General features: G+C 45.7%; 1 long non-coding RNA gene across 1 annotated transcript in view; it reads right to left on the bottom strand.

Moving 5' to 3' along the window:
- The window catches only part of LOC137383714 (uncharacterized), a 97,516-nt gene that overhangs the window by 500 nt on the left and 74,392 nt on the right, over positions 1-22,624 (bottom strand). Inside the window, exon 2 of the long non-coding RNA XR_010977441.1 lies at positions 369-572. This is a non-coding gene — a long non-coding RNA (uncharacterized lncRNA). The remainder of the gene's footprint in view (positions 1-368; positions 573-22,624) is intronic.

The following is a 22,624-nucleotide window of genomic DNA, read 5'->3' as shown; positions in this document are numbered from 1 at the left end:
GTTGTAGGGTTAGGGTTACTGATGGAAGTTCCACATTAACACCTCTTTTTGCACAGTCTACACCCAGAGGATGGACAACATTGTATGGACTTCATGCAGGCTTTGCCCAACATATATGAGTTTAAACTCTGGTGCACACAGATTTCTGTTAGCCAGATGAGTTTTGCTTATAACAGTTAGGATCATTTATAAAATAACCCAGACAATCCATCATCTATTATTGCTACAGAGTCAGAGCCAGCCTCCAAAAGACATTATAAGACAGGTGAACATAGATTTATAGAATGGTTGCAGCACAGAAGGAGGCCATTTGGCCCATCATGTCTGTGCTGGCTCTCTGCGAGAGCAACTCACTGAGTCCCACTCACCCGCCTTTTCCCTGTAGCAACTTTTTTCTCTTCAGATAATTATCCAATTCTCTTTTGAAAGCAGTGCATTCCAGATCCTAACCACTCACTGTGCGAGAAAGGTTTTTCCTCATGTTGCCATTGCTTCTTTTGTCAATCACCTTAAATCAATGTTCTCTGCTTCTGGATCCTCCTCCCGATCTAAATGAACATATTTCATAAAACCTGCAAACACATCATGGGAAATCTTGAAAAAATTGGCCTCAGATTCTGAAAGCTGGACGAAACAGGCAAGACAAATTTTAATTGAAGATTACAAAAAAACCAGCCTGAAAAAATTGTATGGTGACTGGGATAGGATGAATTGATTGATCAACTGCAAGAAGTCATTGCCAACACAATCAGTTGGAACAAAAAAAACTCAAAGGCAAATACACAATAAAAAAAGTTGACAAAACAAAACAATATATATTTCAAATGGTCTCATGGATAGGAACAGACCAAAGTCATTTAACGACCTAGACTGCCTCGTTGCACAAATCAAAGAGTATGACTTCCAATGTATCTACCATTTTGGACTTAGACACCATGCCTACATTCCCAGAGTCCGAGCTGAACAGGTCCCGGTACTACGAGGGCCACCAACATGGGCTATACTAGACTGGATTACAAATAATCCAACACATCCAACCCTAACTTCAACTGAACGATCACTTTTCTCATCCCCACAGACTATCGACAAACTTTTTTTTATTCATTCATGGGATGTGGGCGTCACTGACCAGGCCAGCATTTATTGCCCATCCCTAATTGCCCTTCAGAAGGTGGTGGTGAGCTGCCTTCTTGAACCGCTGCAGTCCATGTGAGGTAGGTACACCACAGCGCTGTTAGGAAGGGAGTTCCAGGATTTTGATCCAGTGACAGTGAAGGAACGGTGATATAGTTCCAAGTCAGGACGGTGTGTGACTTGGAGGGGAACTTGCAGGTGGTGGTGTTCCCATGCATTTGCTGCCGTTGTCCTTCTAATTGGTAGAGGTCGCGCGTTTGGAAGGTGTTGTCTAAGGAGCCTTGGCGCATTGCTGCATCTTGTAGATGGTACACACTGCTGCCACTGTGTGTCGGTGGTGGAGGGAGTGAATGTTTGTAGATGGGGTGCCAATCAAGCAGGATACTTTGTCCTGGATGGTGTCGAGCTTCTTGAGTGTTGTTGGAGCTGCACCCGTCCAGATAAATGGAGAGTATTCCATCACACTCCTGACTTGTGCCTTGTAGATGGTGGACAGGCTTTGGGGAGTCAGGAGGTGAGTTACCCGCCTCAGGACTCCGAGCCTCTGACCTTCTCTTGTGGCCACGGTATTTATATGGCTACTGCAGTTCAGTTTCTGGTCAATGGTAGCCCCTAGGATGTTGATAGTGGGGGATTCAGAGATGGTAATGTCATTGAATGTCAAGGGGAGATGGTTATATTCTCTCTTGTTGGAGTTGGTCATTGCCTGGCACTTGTGTGGCGCAAATGTTACTTGCCACTTATCAGCCCAAGCCTGGATATTGTCCAGGTCTTGCTGCATTTCTGCACGGACTGCTTCCGTATCTGAGGAGTCATAAATGATGCTACACATTGTGCAATCATCAGCGAATATCCCCACGTCTGACCTTATGATTGAAGGAAGGTCATTGATGAAGCAGCTGAACATGGTTGGGCCTAGGACGCTACCCTGAGGAACTCCTGCAATGATGTCCTGGAGCTCAGATGATTGACCTCCAACAACCACAACCATCTTCCTTTGCACTAGGTATGACTCCAACCAGCGAAGTGTTTGCCCCCTGATTCCCATTGACTTCAGTTTTGCTAGGGCTCCTTGATGCCGTACACGGTCTAATGCTGCCTTGATGTCAAAGGCAGTCACTCTCACCTCACCCCTTGAGTTCAGCTCTTTTATCCATGTTTGAACCAAGGCTGTATTGAGGTCAGGAACTGAGTGGCCCTGGTGGAACCCAAACTGAGCGTCATTGAGCAGCTTATTGCTAAGCAAGTGCCGCTTGATGGCATTGTTGATGACACCTTCCATCACTTTACTGATGATTGAGAGTAGACCGCTGGGGCGGTTATTGGTTGGGTTGAATTTGTCCTGCTTTTTGTGTACAGGACATACCAGGACAATTTTCCACATTGCAGGGTAGATGCCAGTGTTGTAACTGTACTGGAACAGCTTGGCTAGGGTGTGGCAAGTTCTGGAGCACACGTCTTCAGTACTATTGCCAGAATATTGTCAGGGCCCAAAGCCTTTGCAGTATCCAGTGCCTTCAGTCGTTTTTGATATCACACGGAGTGAATTGAATTGGATGAAGTCTGACATCTGAAATGCTGGGGACTTCAGGAGGAGGCCGAGATGGATCATCAACTCAGCACTTCTGGCTGAAGATTGTTGCAAATACTTCAGCCTTATCTTTCGCACCGATGTGCTGGGCTCCCCCATCATTGAGGATGGGGATATTTGTGGAGCCACCTCCTCCAGTAAGTTTAATTGTCCACTGCCATTTACAGCTGGATGTGGCAGGACTGCAGAGCTTAGATCTGATCCGTTGGTCATGTGATCGCTTAGCTCTGTCTATCGCATGCTGCTTACACAGTTTGACACACATGTAGTCCTGTGTTGTAGTGTCACCAGGTTGATACCTCATTTTGAGGTATGCCTGGTGCTGCTCCTGGCATGCCCTCCTGCACTCTTCATTGAACCAGGTTTGGTCTACTGGCTTGATGGTAATGGTCGAGTGGGGAATATGCTGGGCCATGAGGTTAAAGATTGTGGTTGAGTACAATTTTGCTGCTGCTGATGGCCCACAGTGCCTCATGGATGCCCAGCTTTGCATTGCTAGATCTATTTGAAATCTATCCCATTTAGCACGGTGATAGTGCCACACAACACGATGTGAAGGCAGGATTTCATCTCCAAAGGACTGTGCGGTCAGTGGTCACTCCTACCAATACTGTCATGGACATCTGCAGCAGGCAGATTGGTGAGGACGAGGTCAAGTAGGTTTTTCCTCTTGTTGACTCCCTCACCACCTGCCTCATACCCAGTCTCGCAGCTATGTCATTTAGGACTCGGCCAGCTTGGTCACTAGTAGTGCTACGGAGCCACTCTCGGTGATGGACATTGAAGTCCACCACCCAGACTACATTCTGCACCCTTGCCACCCGCTGTGCTTCCTCCAAGTGGTGTTCCACGTGGAGGAGTACTGACTCAACAGCTGAGGGAGGGCAGTAGGTGGAAATCAGCAGGAGGCCTCCTTGCCCATGTTTGACCTGATGCCATGAGACTTCATGGGTTCCGGAGTCGATGATGAGGACTCCCAGGGCAACTCCCTCCCGACTGTATACCACTGTGCCACCACCTCTGGTGGGTCTGTCCTGCCGGTGGAACAGGCCATACCCGGGGATGGTGATTGCAGTCTCTGGGACATTGTAAGGTATGATTCCGTGACTATGACTATGTCAAGCTGTTGCTTGACCAGTTTGTGGGACAGCTCTCCCGACTTTGATACAAGCCCCCAGCTGTTAGTAAGGAGGACTTTGCAGGGTCGACTAGGCTGGGTTTGCCATTGTCATTTCCTGTACCGAGGTCGATGCCAGGTGGTCCGTCCGGTTTCATTCTTTTTTATTGACTGTGCAGCAGATAGATGCAACTGAGTGGCTTGCTAGGCCATTTCAGAGGGCATATAAGAGTCAACCACGTTGCTGTGGGTCCCTAGTCACATGTAGGCCAGACCCGGTAAGGACAGCAGATTCCCTTCCCTAAAGGACATTAGTGAACCAGATGGGTTTTTACAACAATCGACAATGGTTTCATGGCTATCATTAGACTAGCTTTTAATTCCAGATTTATTAACTGAATTCAAATTCCACCTTCTGCTGTTGTGCATTTTGAACCCATTTCCCAGAGCAATACCCTGGGTCTCTGGGTTATTAGTCGAGTGACAATACCACTACGCCACTGCTGCCCAACAGATTTATTCCCTGAGATCATGGTGAAACAACAATCCTTGCCACAGAGAAAGAGAGTAAAGACCAAATCAGGTTGACAACCCCAAACACTCTGGCAACCCCCCAACTTGATTGATGAACCACTACAATATAAATTTGGGGGTCAGTTAGCTCAGTTGACTAGAATGTGATACACAATGGTGACCCTCAAGCTATACATTCCCAACTGTCTCTCTCTAATAGGGAGAAATGCCTATGGTCCTTTGAGACTACGGCTACAACAACAACAATATAAATTTACAGCCTGAGACTACAAGTCCAGTAGGCAGGCTGGGCAGGGGCAGGACAGGGAGCGTGGAAGGTCTGGTAGGCTAAACTGCATTTACTTTAAAGCAAGAAGACTTACAGGCAAGGCAGATGAACTCAGAGCATGGATCGGTACATGGGATTGTGATATTATAGCAATTATGGAAACATGGTTAAGGGATGGGCAGGACTGGCAGCTCAATGTTCCGGGGTACCGATGCTTCCGGCGTGACAGAGGTGGAGGTAAGAGAGGAAGGGGAATTGCACTATTGATTAGGGAGGACATCACGGCAGTACTTAGAGAGGATATCCCGGGGGGAATGCCCAGCGAGGCCATATAGGTAGAACTTAGAAATAAGAAAGGGGTGGTCACTTTGATGGGATTATACTATAGGCCCCCCAGAATAGTCAGAGGGAAGTGGAGGAGCATATATGTAGGGAAATCACAGGTGCAGGAATTATAGGGTTGTAATAGTAGGTGATTTTAACTTCCCTAATATTGACTGGGACTGCCAGTGCTAAGGGATCAGATGGGGAAGAATTTGTTAAGTGTGTCCAGGATAGTTTTCTGAACCAGTATGTGGATGACCCTACTTGAGAAGGGGCTACACTCGACCTCCTCTTAGGAAATGAGGATGGCCAGGTGGTTGATGTGTCAGTGGGGGAGCACTTTGGGACCAGTGACCATAAGTCTATTAGCTTCAACATAGTTATGGAAAAGGATAGGACTGGTCCTCAGGTTGAAGTCCTAAATTGGGGGAAGGCTAATTTCGATGGCATCAGACAGGAACTCTCAAAAGTTGAATGGGAGAGGCTGTTTACAGGTAAAGGGACGTCTGGCAAGGGGGAGGCTTTTAAAAGTGAGATAGGAAGAGTTCAGGGCTGGCATGTTCCTGTCAGATGGAAGGGCGAGGTTGGCAAGTTTAGGGGACCTTGGTTGACAAGGGATATTGAGAGTCTGGTCAGGACAAAGAAGGAGGCATGTATCAGGTATAGGCAGCTGGGATCGAGCGAGTCCCTCGAGGAGTATAGGGGATGTAGGGCTACACTTAAGAAGGAAATTAGGAGGGCAAAAAGGGGCCATGAGATTTCCCTGGCAGATAAGATAAAGGAGAATCCTAAAAGATTCTATAAGTATATTAAGAATAAAATAATAGCTAGGGAGAGAGTAGTTCCCCTTAAGGATCAATGTGGCAATCTATGTGTGGAGCCACGGGAAATGGGCGAGGTCTTAAATGAATATTTCTCGTCAGTATTTACCGTGGAGAAGGTCATGGAAGCTAGTGAGTTCAAGGAAGGGAACACCGATATCCTGGAGCATATCAACATTACAAAGGAGGAGATGTTGGAGGTTTTGAAGGACATTAAGGTGGATAAATCCCCAGGGCCTGACCAGGTGTATCCTAGGATGCTATGGGAAGCAAGGGAGGAGATTGCTGGGGCCCTGGCAGAGAATTATGTATCATCGTTAGCCGCGGGTGAGGTGAAGACTGGAGGATAGCTAATGTTGTGCCTTTATTTAAAAAGGGCAGCAGAGATAAGCCAGGGAACTGGAGGCCGGTGAGCCTTACACCAGTGGTGGGAAAGTTATTGGAAGGGATTCTGAGAGACAGGATTTATGTGCATCTGGAAAGGCATGGTCTGATTAGGGATAGTCAGCATGGCTTTGTGTGTGGGAAATCATGTCTCACGAATTTGATAGAGTTTTCCGAGGAGGTGACCAAGAGGATTGACGAGGGTAGGGCAATGGACGTTGTCTACATGAACTTTAGCAAGGCCTTTGACAAGGTCCTGCATGGTAGGCTGGTCCAGAAGGTTCGAACACATGGGATCCAGGGTGAGCTAGCAAATTGGATACAAAATTGGCTTGGTGATAGGAGGCAGAGGGTGGTAGTGGGAGGTTGTTTTTCAGATTGGAGGCCGGTGACCAGTGGTGTGCCACAGGGATCGGTGCTGGGCCCTCTGTTGTTTGTCATTAATATTTATAACTTGGATGTGAATGTAGGGGACATGATTATTAAGTTTGCAGATGACACCAAAATTGGTGGTATAGTGGACAGTGAAGAAGGTTGTCTAAGGTTACAACAGGATATAGATAAACTGGGAAAGTGGGCAAGGGATTGGCAAATGGAATTTAACACAGACAAGTGTGAAGTGATGCATTTTGGGAAGTTAAACCAGGGCAGGACATATACAGTGAATGGCAGGGCCCTGCGGAGTGTTGAGCAGAGACCTTGGTGTGCAAGTACATAGTTCCCTGAAAGTGTCAACACAGGTAGACAGGGTGGTGAAGAAGGCATATGGCATGCTTGCCTTCGTCGGCCAAGGCATTGAGTACAAGAGTTGGGATGTCATGTTACAGTTGTACATAACGTTGGTTAGGCCACATTTGGAGTACTGTGTACAGTTCTGGTCGCCGCAGTACAGGAAAGATGTGATTAAGCTAGAGAGGGTGCAGAAAAGATTCACAAGGATGTTGACTGGTTTGGAGGGCTTGAGTTATAAAGAGAGATTGGATAGGCTGGGTCTGTTTTCCCTGGAGCGAAGGAGGCTGAGAGGGGACATGATAGAGGTATATAAAATTATGAGAGGCATAGATAGGGTAGATAGCCCAGAGTCTGTTTCCCATGGTAGGGGTGACTAAAGCTAGAGGGCATAGATTTAAGGTGAGAGGGAGGAGGTTTAAAGGGAATCAAAGGGGTAAATTTTTCACACAAAGAATAGTGGGTATCTGGAATGAGCAGCCTGAGGATGTGGTGGAGGCAGGAACAGTAGCAACATTTGAGAGGCATCTGGACAGGTACTTGAATGAGCAAGGCATAGAGGGATATGGAATTAATGCAGGCAGGTGGGATTAGTATAGATAGGCATTATGGTCGGCATAGATGCGGTGGGCCGAAGGGCCTGTTTCTATGCTGTATGACTCTATGACCATGTCCAGCTTGAGGGAAAAAGTGTAACTCATCTTTAAAATGGAACCATTTTGCAAAGGTGTAGAGGTTGTCAAAGGAAAAGACTTCATCAGTTCGACACATAGGGGAATCTCTTCCTAAGAGTGAGGTACAATATTCCATTGCAAAAAGTAAAGCACCAGGTCATTTTAAGGAGTGCTCATTTGGGATTGCAGGCATCTCAGTGTCATTTCTTATTGATGTTGGTGCGAAGGTATCTATTTTGAGTGACAAACGCTGCCATCAGTATTTTTCACAATTCTCTCTCACCCCTGCAACAGACACTCTTCATATTTATGATGACACTATCATTCTAGTTTCGTGGATGATCACAGTTCCAGTACACTACTAAACGTCACCCGAGACAGCTTCACTTTCTATGTAGCTAAAGGCCGAAGCCTTATGGGGGTAAATCTTTCAATAGGCTTGGATTCAAACTCGCTGACCCCACCGGAGCACACATTAATGGAATTGATAAAGTAGACATGGAAGAAAATGAGGGTCAGGAGCTAGAAACTGAACAGAATGCCTCAGGGTCTGTTTCTGAAAGTGAAAGCACTAAGAACAGCACCAAAGAAAGCCCTGATGTCAGCCTGGTGTTTGGCTTCAAAGAAGAACAGTGGAAGTAGCTAAATCCAGAGGGCAAGAAGCGATATGACCGGGAATTTCTCCTTGGGTTCCAGTTCACAGCAGCTAGTACCCAGAAGCCAGATGGATTGCCAGCAATCAGCGATGTTGATCTTAACAAGATTAACCAGACCAAACCAATTGCAAGACCTTTGGACCTCTCACGGATCCTGTCGCGGGGCTCAGAACTCACACCAACTTCTGCAGATTTTGGAAGGCTGCCATAAAGTGGGCGAGCAGGAGCCATGCTCAATGTTGGACCAAGGAGGTCACAGCATGGGAAAAGGAAAGAGCCAAGGAAAATTATTACAAATATAACTGTAAATAATGATATCCAGCTGAAGAAGGCTGAGAATGTATGGAAACCTATATTAAAACTTGATGATGTTTCTGATGATTCTGATGTACAAAAAACATAGGAATGAGAAGCATCCTGAACAAGCTCATGCCACAGATGTTTCAACAGTTGATGAAGCAGGTTCAGGAGCTGACAATTGATACAGAGGAGAGTTTGATAGGGAGCAGACCAGGATATTTTGAGGATAGTGGTTATGAGAATACATTTCCTTTTCCTATGAATGATATTGATAATATGCCTCATAAAGCTGATCAAACAGATTCACAACCTCAAATTCATAAATCTAATTGAAGACCTAAGAGGCCTTCCCATCTCAAAGACTATTTCTGTACTTAGAGAAAACAGACAAGTTGAAGACTAAGAAATAACATGATGTATATATGTTTGTTGTTTAGAATACTTTAATTTAAAACATAATGTCTTTAGTCAAAAGGGGGTAAATGTAGTGTTTGATTGATCAGGGTTTGATTGTATCAGTCTGTCCACTATCTGTGTTCACTGTGCTTGATTGCTTAAGCCTCCGGGTGGAGCTGCAGACTGAAAGTGAAACTAAGAGACTGCTAGAAGCTTTCACAGAATACTGGCTGCTCTCAAGGCATGTACTAAAATGCTGTAAGAACTTTAAAGTTAATGTGTTGTAAATAAACCAGTTGGTTATTTAACACAAGTGTGATATCTGCATTGCTATGAGTTAAATCAGATATTACAAACTAAACCCAGTAACCCAGTGACACACAGCTCATGTGATTCCACCGCATATCTACAAAACTTGGAGATTTTAACCAAGTAGTTACTACCCTTTTTACTACACTTAGACAGCAAGGGTATAGAAAAAGATTCCTCAGACATATCAAGTTCAATTTGTTGAAGGAAGTGAATAACCCACAGCCACAAAATAGGACAACAGTAAGACTGCCACTAATTATAACATACTGCACAACGACCCAACAGATAAATAAAGTACTTAAAAACCATTTTGAAAAGTTGCAATCCAGCGCAAACAGTGAAGAAACAGGAAACATTTTAACAACTAGATGTACAGAACACCTTAGTGCCATTAGAACAGGAAATGAAGACAAAGCTATCACCAGACATTTTAGGTAAAATGGGGTGCAATCCTTTGAAATAATGGCGCTTGAATCTAACATGAATTGGACACCACCATAAAGGAAAAGGAGAGAGAGAGAAACAATAGATTGTGGAATTAGAAACCAGTCACCAAATGGCCTGAATCAAATAAAAGGCAGGAAACTCACATTCAGACCCTGAATTTAAAACACCCACAAAACACCTGTGCCTGACCTGATCTCTAATCTCTAAAGATGATCTTAAACTTGACCCAACTACCACAGACCCCAATATTGATCCCAAAACTAGCTCACCAAACCCAAACCTAAATGTGGGTGTCACTGGCTAGGCCAGCATTTATTGCCCATCACTAATTGCCCTTGAGAAGGTGGTGATGAGCTGCCTTCTGGAACCACTGCAGTCCTTGGGGTTAGGTACACCCACACTGCTGTTCCAGGACTTTGACCCAGTGACAGTGAAGGAATGGCAATATAGTTCCAAGTCAGTACAGTGTGTGGCTTGGAAGGGAACTTGCAGGTGGTGGTGTTCCCATGCATCTGCTGCTCTTGTCCTAGATGGTAGAGGTCACGGGTTTGGAATGTGCTGTCTAAGGAGCCTCGGTGAGTTGCTGCAGTGCATCTTGTAGAAGGTACACACCCTGCTGCAACTGTGCGTCGGTGGTGGAGGGAGTGAATGTTTAAGGTTGTAGCGGGGGTGCTGATCAAACGGGCTGCTTTATCCTGGATGATACTGAGATCCTTGAGTGTTGTTGCAGCCACACTCATCTAGGTGAGGGGAGAGTAATCCATCACACATGATTTCATTGATTAACTAATAATGGACTTGTCTTAGATTGGTGTAAAGCAGGTTCACTTGTTTGATTTCTGTGATGAGAGGGCTGTCCTATGAGGAGAAATTGAATAGAATGGGCTGTTATTCTCTAGAGTTTGGAAGAATGAGAGGTGATCTCATTCAAACATATAATTTTTTGAGAGGACTTGACAGGGTAGATGCTGAAAACCTGTTTCCACTGGCTGGAGAGTAGAGAGCTAAGTCTCAGATTCAGGGGCTGGCCATTTAGGACTGAGATGTGGAGACATTTCTTCAACCAGAAAAGGCTGAAGCATTTGCGACCATCTTCAGCAGAAGTGCTGAGTGGATGATCCATCTCGGCCTCCTCCTGAGTACACCAGCATCACCAATGCCAGTCTTCAGCCAATTTGATTCACTCCACGTGATATCAAGAAACAACTGGATGCAAGAAAGGATATGGGTCTTCACAATATCCCAGCTGTAGCACTGAAGACTTGTGCTGCAGAACTAACTGCGCCCCTAGCCAAGCTGTTCCAGTCCAGCTACAACACTAGCATCTACCTGGCAATGTGGAAAATTGCCCATGTATGTCCTGTCCACAAAAAGCAGGACAAATACCAATTGCCACACCATCAGTCTATTCTCAAGCATCAGCAAAGTGGTGGAAGGTGTTGTCAACAGTGCTATTGTTACATGGCTTTGCATTTTTTGTTAAAACTTGAGAATCTGTATTTTTTAAAACTGAAAAGGATTTCATGGACGTTGAATCATTTGGAGTTTGCTGAACTTTATGGGTGTTTTTTAAAAGGAAGGTCAACAAAAGGTTGGCCAGTAAACACGTTTTTATTGGAAGGCACATGATTTTAAGTAAACATCGCAGGGGATTGTGTTTTGACTTAAGAGTTTTTGCTTATTGACAAGACAGAATTTCTGTTTGTCATAAGACCTGCCTGGAAAATGTTGGCTTTATTTTGAACTGTTTAAAAAGTCAGCTGGTTTTGGTTAAAAGAGGCAGTTGGAGTTTTGCTTCTTGACCTGCCAGTAGGACAGAGAATCCAGACCACTGTTACCTCTCTTTGAAGAATCCCTGCTCTTGAAAAGCTAACCCTGTATGAAGTTATACTGTTGCCTCCTGTATTTTGGAGAAATCCTGAATGTTTGCAGAAAACCTTGCATCTTTAACAGAACTTTGCATCGAATGTGTGAGAACTGAAACCTTTGTTGCTGCACACCTGATGGAGGACCTATGTGAAGCTTTCTGTAGCTGAATTTCTTTGAATGCCTGTCCAAACAGACTGTTCATCAACTTCACCTGGAAAGATTCCTAGTGGCAGCCACCTATTCAACTTTGGGACACCTCGCCAAAACAAAGGACTTTCTTCCATATCTTCTCTGCAGTTTAAGTTATCTTTTTTTCTTCCTTCTATTTCTTTGTAACAGCTGTAAACAAAAATACTTTTTTTCCCAGTTAACTGGTTGTGTAATATAAGTATGTGTGTGAGGGATAGGATAAAAAATAAGGAGCTTTAATATTTTAATTTGTGTATATATTTACTTGATTATTGGTTAAGATATGGTTTATAATAAACGGATAATTTTGTTGTTTATTAAAGAAACCTGGTTGGTGTGCTTTATTCTGGGGACAAATAGAATATCTAATTGACAGTTTTGGTATGTGGGAAAATTTAATGATAAGTTGTGACCTGTGGAGAAGTGGGACTGAATTAACAGTGCACTCCTCCCACCACCTTGGTTGTAATATTATCAAGCGCCACTTAAACAGCAATAAACTGCTCAGTGATGCTCAGTTTGGGTTCCACCAGGGCCACTCAGCTCCTGACCTCATTACAGCCTTGGTCCAAACATGGACTAAAGAGCTGAACTCAAGAGGTGAGGTAAGGGTGATTGCCCTTGATATCAAGGCATCATTTGACTGAGCGTGGTATCAAGGAGCCCTAGCCAAATTGAAGTCAATGGGAATCGGGGGGAAACTCTCTACTGGTTGGAGTCATACCTAGCACAAAGGAAGATGGTTGTGGTTGTTGGAAGCCAATCATCTCATCCCCAGGACATCATTGCATGAGTTCCTCAGTTTAGTGTCCTAGGCCCAACCATCTTCAGTTGCTTCATCAATAATCTTATAAGGTTAGAAGTGGGAATATTCGCTGATGATTGCACAATGTTCAGTACCATTCGCGACTCCTCAGATGCCCACATACAGCAAGACATGGACAACATTCAGGCTTGAGCTGATAGGTGGCAAGTAACATTCATGCCACACAAGTGCCAGGCAATGACCACCTCCAACAGGAGAGAATCTAAGCAGCTCCCTTTGACATTCAATGGCATTACCATTGCTGAATCTCCACTATCAACATCCTGGGGGTTACCATTTACCAGAAACTTAACTGGAGCAGCCACATAAATACTGTGGCTACAAGAGCAGGTTAGAGGCTGTGAATTCTGTGGCAAGTAATTCACCTCCTTACTCCCCAAAGCCTGTGCACCATCTACAAGGTACAAGTCAGGAGTGTGATGGAATACTCTCCACTTGTCTAGATGACTGCGGCTCCAACAACACTCAGGAAGCTTGACACCATCCAAGACATAGCAGCCCGCTTGATCGGCACCCCATCCACAACCTTAAACATTCGCTCCCTCCACCACTGATGCACAGTGGCAGCAGTGTGTGCCATCTACAAGATGCACTGCAGCAACTCACCACACCTCCTTGGACAACACCTTCCAAACCTGTGACCTCTTCCACCTAGAAAAACAAGGGCAGCAGATGCATGGAAACACCACCATCTGCACATTCCCCCCCAAGCCGCACACCATCCTGACTTGGAAATATATTGCAGCTCCTTCACTGTCACTGGCTCAAAATCCTGGAACTCTGTCCCTAACAGCACTGTGGGAGTACCTGCACCAGATGGACTGCAGTGGCTCAAGAAGGCAGCTCACCACCACCTTCTCAAGGGCAGTTAGAGATAGGCAACAAATGCTGGCCTCGCCAGTGACGCCCAAAACAGAGGCAGGAGGTGGAGTGGGGAGGAACAGAGGCAGGAGGTGGGATGTGGGGGTTGATGTTGGCAGTGGTGAGTGGTGTGCAACGAAAGCCGATCCTCAGTCTTGAGTTTAGCAAAACTCTGGATGGTCCCATGCAGCAAGGGAGAGGGAAAAATAGGCAAGGGGAAATCTTCAAATGGCTCCTAAAACTAATAAGACAACTTGTATTTATATAGCACCTTTAATGTAGTAAAAACATCTTAAGGTGCTTTATAGGATTGTTATCAAACAAAAGTAGCAAATAAAACATATGGAGATAGCAGGTTCCAGGAGTATCTTAAAGGAAAAGAGAGGAAAGGGGAGAGGTTTAGGGAGACAATTCCAGAGCTTAGAGCCTCAGCAGCTGAAGGCAGGGCCAGCAACGACTGAGCATTTAAAATTGAGGGAAGCGCAAGAGGCCAGAATTGGAGGAGCACAGATATCTCAGACTGGAATGTAGGGAGACCACCATGGATCACAGCTCTACAAAGACCATGTACACCATTCAAGACATTCAGTAAGTAGCATCAAGTCCAGCTTGACTGAGTCCTGTGAGACAAAATGTCTAGCTCGGGAATTTGGTTAGAGTGGGAATTCGGTGCAGTGAGGGAGGAGGTGATGTTCCGGTCTTTTAGAGAACAAGCAGTGATCCAAGAAAGGAAGCCAGAGACAGTGAGACCTGAGATCTGAAGCCCAGAAACATTAATTACGTGAACAGGTAAGTGACTGGTTGGTGAGTTTTAAGGTTGTTTTGTCTCTAAACTGGGGCCGTATTTAAAACTGGTACTGGGGTGATATAAGGATTGTATTAGATTTATAGCTTAACTAGTTAAACTACTTAATATACAATTGTTGAGTGATAATGATAACATCATTAGCAGCATCCCCAACACTGAACACCTATTCCTGCTGAGGGACTTTAATGCCAGGGTTGGGGCCGACCATGACTCATGGCCCTCCTGCCTTGGACGCTATGGCATTGGAAGGATGAATGAGAATGGGCAGAGACTGCTTGAGTTGTGTACCTATCATACCCTCTGCATCACCAACTCATTCTTTCACACTAAACCCTGTCACCAGGTTTCATGGAGGCACCCAAGATCGCGTCGTTGGCACCAGCTAAACCTCATTGTCACAAGGCGAGCCGCCTTAAACAGTGTTCAAATTACACGCAGCTTCCACAGTGCGGACTGCGACACCGACCACTCCCTGGTGTGCAGCAAGGTTAGACTCAGACCAAAGAAGTTGCATCATTCCAAGCAGAAGGGCCACCCGCGCATCAACACGAGCAGAATTTCTCACTCACAGCTGTGACAAAAATCTCTAAATTCACTTGTAACAGCCCTTCAAAACACTCCCACAGGGGATGCAGAGACCAAGTGGGCCCACATCAGAGACGCCATCTATGAGTCAGCTTTGACCACCTACGGCAAAAGTGCGAAGAGAAATGCAGACTGGTTTCAATCTCATAATGAAGAGCTGGAACCTGTCATAGCCGCTAAGCGCATTGCACTGTTTAACTACAAGAAAGCCCCCAGCGAGTTAACATCCGCAGCACTTAAAGCAGCCAGAAGCACTGCACAAAGAACAGCCAGGCACTGCGCAAATGACTACTGGCAACACCTATGCAGTCATATTCAGCTGGCCTCAGACACCGGAAACATCAGAGGAATGTATGATGGCATTAAGAGAGCTCTTGGGCCAACCATCAAGAAGATCGCCCCCCTCAAATCTAAATCAGGGGACATAATCACTGACCAACGCAAACAAATGGACCGCTGGGTTGAGCACTACCTAGAACTGTACTCCAGGGAGAATGTTGTCACTGAGACTGCCCTCAATGCAGCCCAGCCTCTACCAATCATGGATGAGCTGGACATACAGCCAACCAAATCGGAACTCAGTGATGCCATTGATTCTCTAGCCAGCGGAAAAGCCCCTGGGAAGGACAGCATTACCCCTGAAATCATCAAGAGTGCCAAGCCTGCTATACTCTCAGCACTGCATGAACTGCTATGCCTGTGCTGGGACGAGGGAGCAGTACCCCAGGACATGCGCGATGCCAACATCATCACCCTCTATAAAAACAAAGGTGACCGCGGTGACTGCAACAACTACCGTGGAATCTCCCTGCTCAGCATAGTGGGGAAGGTCTTTGCTCGAGTCGCTCTAAACAGGCTCCAGAAGCTGGCCGAGCGCGTCTACCCTGAGGCACAGTATGGCTTTCGTGCAGAGAGATCGACCGTTGACATGCTGTTCTCCCTTCGTCAGATACAGGAGAAATGCCGTGAACAACAGATGCCCCTCTACATTGCTTTCATTGATCTCACCAAAGCCTTTGACCTCGTCAGCAGACGTGGTCTCTTCAGACTACTAGAAAAGATTGGATGCCCACCAAAGCTACTAAGTATCATCACCTCATTCCATGACAATATGAAAGGCACAATTCAACATGGTGGCTCCTCATCAGAGCTCTTTCCTATCCTGAGTGGTGTGAAACAGGGCTGTGTTCTCGCATCCACACTTTTTGGGATTTTCTTCTCCCTGCTGCTTTCACATGCGTTCAAGTCCTCTGAAGAAGGAATTTTCCTCCACACAAGATCAGGGGGCAGGTTATTCAACCTTGCCCGTCTAAGAGCGAAGTCCAAAGTACGGAAAGTCCTCATCAGGGAACTCCTCTTTGCTGACGATGCTGCTTTAACATCTCACACTGAAGAATGCCTGCAGAGTCTCATCGACAGGTTTGTGGCTGCCTGCAATGAATTTGGCCTAACCATCAGCCTCAAGAAAACGAACATCATGGGGCAGGACGTCAGAAATGCTCCATCCATCAATATTGGCGACCACGCTCTGGAAGTGGTTCAAGAGTTCACCTACCTAGGCTCAACTATCACCAGTAACCTGTCCCTAGATGCAGAAATCAACAAGCGCATGGGTAAGGCTTCCACTGCTATGTCCAGACTGGCCAATAGAGTGTGGGAAAATGGCGCACTGACACGGAACACAAAAGTCCGAGTGTATCAAGCCTGTGTCCTCAGTACCTTGCTCTATGGCAGCGAGGCCTGGACAACGTATGTCAGCCAAGAGCGACGTCTCAATTCATTCCATCTTCGCTGCCTCCGGAGAATACTTGGCATCAGGTGGCAGGACCGTATCTCCAACACAGAAGTCCTCGAGGCGGCCAATATCCCCAGCTTATACACATTACTGAGTCAGCGGCGCTTGAGATGGCTTGGCCATGTGAGCCACATGGAAGATGGCAGGATCCCCAAAGACACATTGTACAGCGAGCTTGCCATTGGTATCAGACCCACCGGCCGTCCATGTCTCCGCTTTAAAGACGTCTGCAAACGCGACATGAAATCCTATGACATTGATCACAAGTTGTAGGAGTCAGTTGCCAGTGTTCGCCAGAGCTGGCGGGCAGCCATAAAGGCGGGGCTAAAGTGTGGCGAGTCGAAGAGACTTAGTAGTTGGCAGGAAAAAAGACAGAGGCGTAAGGGGAGAGCCAACTGTGTAACAGCCCCGACAAACAAATTTTTCTGCAGCACCTGTGGAAGAGCCTGTCACTCTAGAATTGGCCTTTATAGCCACTCCAGGCGCTGCTCCACACACCACTGACCACCTCCAGGCGCTTACCCATTGTCTCTCGAGACAAGGAGACCAAAGAAGAATTGAAACTTAATTAGTTAAATGAAACACAATAAAGATGGCAGGGCAGATGATGTCTTGCGGTTGCAGCATGTGGGAGCTGGCGGGCACCAATGTGACATGGACCGGGAAAATAAGTTAAAAGGTAAGATGATAGTGAAGCAGTGGCATGCATTTAAGCAGCTATTTCATAACTCTCAACAAAGATATATTCCATTGAGAAATAAAGACTCTATGAGAAGGATGCCATTCGTGGCTAACTAAGGAAGTTAAGGATGGTATCAAATTGAAAGTAAAGGTGTACTATGCTGCAAAGATTAGTGGTAGGTCTGAAGATTGGCAAAATTTTAGAAACCAACAAAGGATGACTAAAAAAAAGGAGAAATTAGAGTATGAGAGAAAAGCAGCATGAAATGTAAAAACAGACAGTAAAAACATCTACAGGTATGCATAAAGGAAGAGAGGAGCTAAAGAAAACATTGGTCCCTGAGGGGATGAGATTGGGAAATTAATAATGGGAAACAAGGAAATAGCAGAGACTTTGAACAAATATTTTGTATCTGTCTTCACAATAGAAGACACAAAAAGCATCCCAAGAATAGCAGGAAATCAAAAGACAAAAGAGAGGGAGGAACTTAAAGCAATCGCCATCACTAGATAAAAAGTACTAGGAAAACTAGAGTCCTAGAGTTATACAGCACAGAAACAGGCCCTTCAGCCCATCGTGTCCGTGCCGTCCATCAAGCACCTATCTATTCTAATCCCATTTTCCAGCACTCGGCCCGTAGCCTTGTATGCTATGACGTTTCAAGTGCTCATCCAAATACTTCTTAAATATTGTGAGGGTTCCTGCCTCTACCACCACTTCGGGCAATATGCCAAATTCCAAACACCCTCTGGGTGAAAAATCTTTCCTCAAATCCCCTCTAAACCTCCTGCCCCTTACCTTAAATCTATGCCCCTTCCGCTAAGGGCAAAAGTTTCTTCCTATCTACCCTATCTAGGCCCCTCATAATTTTAGATACCTCAATCAGGTCCCCCCTCAGCCTTCTCTGCTCCAAGGAAAACAACCCCAGCCTTTTCAGTCTCTCTTCATAGCTGAAATGCTCCAGCCCAGGCAACATCCTGGTGAATCGCCTCTGCACCCTCTCGAGTGGAATCACATCCTTCCTATAGAGTGGTGACCAGAACTGTACACAGTACTCCAGCTGTGGCCTAACTAGCATTTTATACAGTTCCATCATAACCTCCCTGCTCATATATTCTATGCCTCAGCTAATAAAGGCAAGTATGCCTTCCTAACCACCTTATCTACCTGTGCTGCTGCCTTCAGTGATCTACGGACAAGTACACCAAGGTCCCTCTGACCCTCTGTACTACCTAGGGTCCTACCACCCATTGTATATTCCCTTGCCTTGTTAGTCCTCCCAAAATGCATCACCTCACACTTCTCAGGATTAAATTCCATTTGCCACTGCTCTACCCATCTTACCAGCCCATCAATATCGTCCTGTAATCTAAGGCTTTCCTCCTCACTATTTACGACACCACCAATTTTCGTGTCATCTGCAAACTTACTGATCATACCTCCTATATTCATGTCTATATCATGAATATACACTACAGACAGCAAGGGTCCCAGCACCGATCCCTACGGTACACCACTGGTCACGAGCTTTCAATCACAAAAACAACCCTTGACCATCACCCTCTACCTCCTGCCACTAAGCCAACTTTGAATCCAGTTTGCCAAATGGCCCTGAATTCCATGGGCTGTTAGCTTCTTCACCAATCTCCCATGCGGTACCTTATCAAAAGCCTTACTGAAGTTCATGTCAACTACATCAACTGCTTTACCCTCATCTACACATCTAATCACCTCCTCGAAAAATTCAATCAAGTTTGTTAGACATGATCTCCCCCTGACAAAGCCATGCTGACTATCCTTGATTAATCCCTGCCTCTCCAAGTGGAGATTAATCCTGTCCCTCATAATTTTTTCCAATAGTTTCCCGACCACTGATGTTAGACTCACTGGCCTGTAATTACCATTGTTTATCCCTTCTACCCTTCTTGAATAATGGTACAACATTCGCTGTCCTCCAGTCCTCTGGCACCTCTCCTGTGGCCAGAGAGGATCTATAAATTTGTGTCACAGCCCCTGCTATCTCCTCCCTTGCCTCACATAACAGCCTGGGATACATCTCATCTGGACCTGGGGATTTATCCACTTTTAAGCCCGCTAAAACCACTAATACCTCCTCTCTTTCAATGCTAATTTGTTCAATCTCTACATAGTCCTTCTCCAAGGTGAACACAGATGAAAAGTAATCATTTAAAACCTCACCTACGTCCTCCAGCTTCACACATAGATTGCCACTTTGCTCCCTAATGGGCCCTACTCTTTCCCTGGTTATCCTCTTGCCCTTAATATATTTATAAAATCTCTTGGGATTTTCCTTTATCTTGCCCGCCAATGCTTTTACATGCCCCCTCTTCGCTCCCCTAATTACTTTTTTAAGTACCCCCCCCCCCCCCCACACTTTCTATACTCCTCTGGGGCCTCTGCTGTTTTCAGCCCCCCTGAATCTGCCATAAGCCTCCTTTTTTTTCCTTATCCAATCCTCTATATCCCTTGACATCCAGAGTTCCCTCGACTTGTTGGTCCTACCCTTCACCTTTATGGGAACATGTTGGCCCTGAACTCTCACTATTTCCTTTTTGAATGACTCCCACTGGTCTGATATAGACTTTCCTACAAGTAGCTGCTTCCAGTCCACTTTGGCCAGATCCTGTTTTATTATATTGAAATCGGCCTTTCCCCAATTCAGTACCTTTATTTCCGGTCCATCTTTGTCCTTTTCCATAACTACCTTAAATCTTACAGAGTTATGGTCACCGTCCCCGAAATACGCCCCCACTGACACTTCTACCACTTGTCTGGCTTCATTCCCTAGGATTAGGTCCAGTACTGCCCCTTCTCTTGTAGGACTTTTACGTGTTGGCTCAAAAAGCTCTCCTGTGTGCACTTTACAAATTCCGCCCCCTTTTAAGCCTTTTGCACTAAGACTACCCCAGTTAATATTGGGGAAGTTGAAATCCCCAACTATTATTACCCTATTATTTCTACACCTCTCTGAGATTTGCCTACATATCTGCTCCTCTATCTCTCCCTGACTATTTGGAGGTCTGTAGTACATTCCCAGGGTGGCACAGTGGCGCAGTGGTTAGCACCGCAGCCTCACAGCTCCAGGGACCCGGGTTCGATTCTGGGTACTGCCTGTGTGGAGTTTGCAAGTTCTCCCTGTGTCTGTGTGGGTTTCCTCCGGGTGCTCCGGTTTCCTCCCACATGCCAAAGACTTGCAGGTTGATAGGTTAATTGGCCATTATAAATTGCCCCTAGTATAGGTAGGTGGTAGGGAAATATATAGGGACAGGTGGGGATGTGATAGGGATATGGGATTCGTGTAGGATTAGTATAAATGGGTGGTTGATGGTCGGCACAGACTCGGTGGGCCGAAGGGCCTGTTTCAGTGCTGTATCTCTAAACTAAACTAAACTAAATTCTCTAGACCAGATGGCCTGCATCCTCGGATCTTAAAAGAAGTGGTTGCAGAGATAGTGGATGCATTGGCTGTAATCTTCCAAAATTCCCTATATTCTGGAAAGATCTGAGCGGATTGGAAAACCACAAATGTAACACCTCTATTCAAGAAAGTGGAGGGGTGGGCGGGGAGAGGACTAAAAGGACTATAGGCCAGTTAGCCTAACATCTGTCATTGGGAAAATGCTAGAATCCATCATTAAGGAAGTAGTAGCAGGATATTTAGAAAATCAGAATGCAATCAGACAGAGTCAATATGGTTTTATGAAAGAAAAATCATGTTGACAAATGTATTAGAGTTTTTTGAGGATGTAACATGCAGGGTGGAAAACGGGGAACCAATACATGTCGTGTATTCGGATTTCCAAAAGGTATTCGATAAGGTCCCAAATAAAAGGTTACGACACAAGAGCTCATTGTGTTGGGTAATATATTAGCATGGATAGAGGATTGACTAACTCATAGAAAATAGAGTCGGGGTAAATGGGACAATATCGGTAACTAATGGGGGGATGCCACAGGGATCAGTGCTGGGACCTCAACTATTTAAGATCTATATTAATAACTTGGTTGAAGGCACCTTTTTTTCATTTGTTTCATGGGATGTGAGCATCGCTGGCTAGGCCAGCATTTGTTGCCCATCCCAAATTGCCCTTCAGAAGGAAATGGTGAGATGCCATCTTGAACCACTGCAGTCCATCTGGTGGGAGTACAGTTACAGTGCTGTTAGGAAGGGAGTTCCAGGATTTTGATCCAGCCATAGTGAAGGAATGGCGATATATTTCCAAGGGAGGATGGTGTGTGGCTTGGAGGGGAACTTGCAGATGGTTGTGCTCCCATGTGTCTGCTGCCCTTGTCCTTCTAGGTGGAAGAGGTTGCAGGTTTGGAAGATGCTGTCATAGGAGCCTTGGCAAGTTGCTGCAGTGCATTTTGTAGATGGTGCATTCTGCTGCCACTGTGCTTCGGTGGTGGACAGAGTGAATGTTTAAGGTTGTAGATGGTGTGCTGGTGTGCCAATCAAGTAGGCTGCTTTATCCTGGATGTTGTTGAGCTTCCTGAGTGTTGTTGGAGCCGCACTCATCCAGGCAAGTGGAGAGCACTCCTGACCGGTGCCTTGCAGATGGTGGAGAGGTATTAGGGAGTCGGGAGGTGAATTACTCGCTGCAGAATTCCCAGTCTCTGACCTGCTTTTGTAGCCACAGTATTTATGTGGCTGTTCCAGTTCAATTTCTGGTTAATGGTAACCCCTAAGATGTTGATAGTGGGGTATTCAGCAATGGTAATGCTGTTTAATGTCAAGTGGAAATGGTTAGATTCTCTCTTTTTGGAGATGATCATTGCCTGGCGTGCATGTTACTTGCCACCTATCAGCCCAAGCCTAAATGTTGTCCAGGTCTTGCTGCATATGGACTTGGATTGCTTCAGTATCCTAGGAGTTGTGAATGGTACTGAACACTGCAATTCTCAATGAACATCCCCATTTCTGACCTTATGCTGGAGGGTTGGTCATTGATGAAGCAGCTGAAGATGGTTGGACCGAGGATACTACACTGAGGAACTCATGCAGCAATGTCCTGGGGCTGAGATGATTGACCTCCAGCGACCACAACCATCTTCCTTTGAGTTAGGTATGACTTCGACCAGTGGAGAGTTTCCCCCCTAACTCCCATTGACTTCAATTTGTCTAGGGCTCCTTGATGCCATGCTCAGTCAAATGCTGCCTTGATGTCAAGGGCAGTCAATCTCACCTCACCTCTTGAGTTCAGTTCTTTTGTCCACGCAAGGCTGTAATGATGGCAGGAGCTGAGTGGCCCTGGCGGGACCCAAACTGAACAGTGAGCAGGTTCTTGTTGTTCAAGTGGTGCT

The sequence above is a fragment of the Heterodontus francisci genome, chromosome 24, assembly GCF_036365525.1.
Source record: "Heterodontus francisci isolate sHetFra1 chromosome 24, sHetFra1.hap1, whole genome shotgun sequence".
Taxonomy (NCBI): Eukaryota; Metazoa; Chordata; class Chondrichthyes; order Heterodontiformes; family Heterodontidae; genus Heterodontus; species Heterodontus francisci.
Note: the sequence above shows the minus strand (reverse complement) of the source record. Positions and strands in the feature narration are given on the sequence as shown.